We start from the raw sequence: 2,942 nt of genomic DNA on the forward strand, positions 1-2,942 counted from the left end.
ATTTTTCTTTTATTTTCTAGTCCTTCAGAACTTTCCCCAGGTCTGGCCTTGGTTTGCACCCCAAGTATATGTGCTTGGATGGAATGTGTCCTAGAAACCTGCATACAGGTATGTATGAGTGTGTGCAGAAACCAACCTACTGTACAAAGGTAAATGTTACATTTGTGGCCTCACCCAGCAGGACAAGTGGTCCCCAGAAAGATTCTCCAAAGGGAATGAACCCCTTGGGCTGAAAAAGGGTTCCACACCCTGTGTATCAGAGCTGCTGTTCTTCCTATCTCTCTCCCTGCTGTTAAACCTCTCAGAGCCATGTGCAGTTTGGCTAGAGCCTGGCGCACATGCATAGGAATGTATGTACATCAGCACAAAGGCAGCATGTGGTGGACAAGGTGTCATCGCGATCCGGTGGCCACCCTTGATGTGAAATGAGAGATGCTGTAAGCAAACAAGGACACCCCTATTTCCATTGCCTTTTAACTCCTGCTGCTTCCTTTCCCTGTACTATCAGAAGTGTGGCAAGGAGGCATGAGCAAGAGAGGAGTCCTTCTCTGGTACGGGACAAACCCACCCAAGAACTATGCAGTTCTCTATCTGATCATTTACCAGCGGACAAGAAGAACACACCTCTTTTCAGCAGGATTTCATTGAGAGGGCCTCCTGCTGCATTTTAACAACAGTTTGCTGATGCTGCTATGTAGCTTACATGTTTGATTATTGATGGGTCTATAAACATTGCCATACTGTTTATATATAGTGTTCTGTAGTGGTTGAAGTGTCTGACTAGGAACGGGGAAACCCAGGTTAAACACTTCATTCAGCCATGAAGCCAGGGGGCAGACTTGCCCCCTACATTGAGGGGGCCCAGCGTCACGTGATGCATCCTGCCCCCACCTGGTGGCACTGAGGGGTTGGGAACTCCATGCATCCTGCCCCCGGCCACTGCGCGACTGCTCACCTGGTGGCGTCGGGGGGTGGGGGTCCTCTCACCATTGGGGAGGGGCTCAGCCCCCTTCCCCACAAATATTGAGGGGGCCAAAGCCCCTTCTGCCCCTATACTTGGCACTTCTGCATGAAGCTCATTAGATATCTCTTATTCTAACCCAGGGGTTGGCAAGGTTTACCAGCCATGGGCTGGAACACTCCCAAGGAGATCGTCCGTGGGCCGGACCGGCGCAGTGTAATGCCAGATATCGCGTCTGCGCATGTCCGCAGCACCGGAAATCGCTTCTGTGCATGCCCAGACACCAAATATTGTGCCTGCGCAGAAGTGATTTTTGGCACCTGGACATGAGCGGATGTGATTTCCAGCACCGCTCAGTGAGTCCCCGCACCACACTGCACCAGTTTAGCGAAGCGCGTAGGGGACTCGCTGAGCAGGTGGCTTGGTTCGGGGGTGGCTCGTGGGCTGGTAAAACGGTCTTTGTGGGCTGCATCCGGCCCATGGGCCTTACATTGCCGACTCCTGGTCTAGCCTGACTTCACAACAGGGTTGTGTTGTGAGGATAAAGTGAAGGGGGGAAATGAGCCATGCATGTCACCTTAAGAGCATAAGAATAGCTCCAATGGATCCGGCCAATAGCCCATCTAATCCAGCATTCTGTTCTCCCAGAGGCCAGTCAGATGCCTTTGGGAAGCCTTGAGCCCTTTTGATGAAAGTCAGGAGATAGGCAGTCAGATATTGGTGATATACAGTTGTGGGATTTATTTTTATTTGGTTAGATGCTTCAGTATTTTCTCTGAAATAGAATGGCGGGATTAAAAAAATTACCATACTTTGAATTTTGGAATGCCTTTTAAAAATCATCTCATCACAAGTATAGTAACTCAAGCCACACCTGCACCATACATTTAATGCACTCTTATGCCACTTTAAAAACCATAGGGAATCCTGACAGCTGTAGTTCGCTAAGAATGCTGGGAATTTTGCTTGGCGACGTCAGCACCCATAACAAGCTACCATTCCCAGGATTAATTGGGGGAAGCAGTGAAAGTGGTATACTAGCCCTTTGAAAATACGGTGTGGATATGATCTTAATGTCAGGGATGGTGTGGGGGGGAAAAAACCCTGCACTGGCAAGAAGTAGAATTAGATGACCTTTAAAGTCCCCTCCAACACTGTGATTCTGTAGCCAAGGCACAAACATCTGGGGCAAGCACTTCCAGGGTAGAGGGAGCCTTAGCACCCTCAATTTCAAAAATTACCGTAGCATTGCAACACTGGAGGCCAACATCTGTACAAGGGTTGTAAATAATAAATCTGACTTTTTTTTTTTGGCAAACGTTTCTAAAGACTAGCAAGGTAGGAGAAAGGCAGAGAATTCCAGGTGAAGCCACCCATCAAGGACAAAAAAAGAAAGCACCATCTTAATTTTATGTCTCTGTGTATGTGTGTTGAAGCCCTGGGACTTCAGAAAGGCAAGAAAGAACAGAGTCCATCTGTTCAAGAGCCAACACCGAGGCCCTCTTTAACAAATAAATCTTCACTTTTAACTTTGCAGATAAAAATAGTGTAGAAAGGACGGTCCTTAATCTCTGTCTTCTCCCAAAATGCTTTGGAGCTGAAGCTTCTCCCCTCCTCCCTCTCTCCCTTTTACAGGTTTCATTCTGGCTTTGATTCCTGTGAGTTTACTGACAGATTACTTCATTTTAACTCTATGGCTTTTCTGTCTTGTGGGAGGCATATTTCTAAGTATCATATTTATCAAAGGAGCAGTGCAAAAGCAAGGGCCAGAATGAGGCTTTTGATGATTCCCCCAGTAACTACAACCACAATAAATTTTGCAAGAAAGAAAACACAACTGGGGACCTTTTATGTTAAAGCTTGGAAACAAGGTTCCGCCATTGTCACTCGGAAACCTTTAGCATTTAGGCTAATCTTTCTCTCTCTCTCTCTCTTTCTCTCTCTCGTCCCTGCTCCCTCCTCCCTCCCTCCCTCCTCACCA

This window comes from Podarcis vaucheri (genome assembly GCF_965113315.1).
Source record: "Podarcis vaucheri genome assembly, chromosome: 15".
NCBI classification, from domain to species: Eukaryota; Metazoa; Chordata; class Lepidosauria; order Squamata; family Lacertidae; genus Podarcis; species Podarcis vaucheri.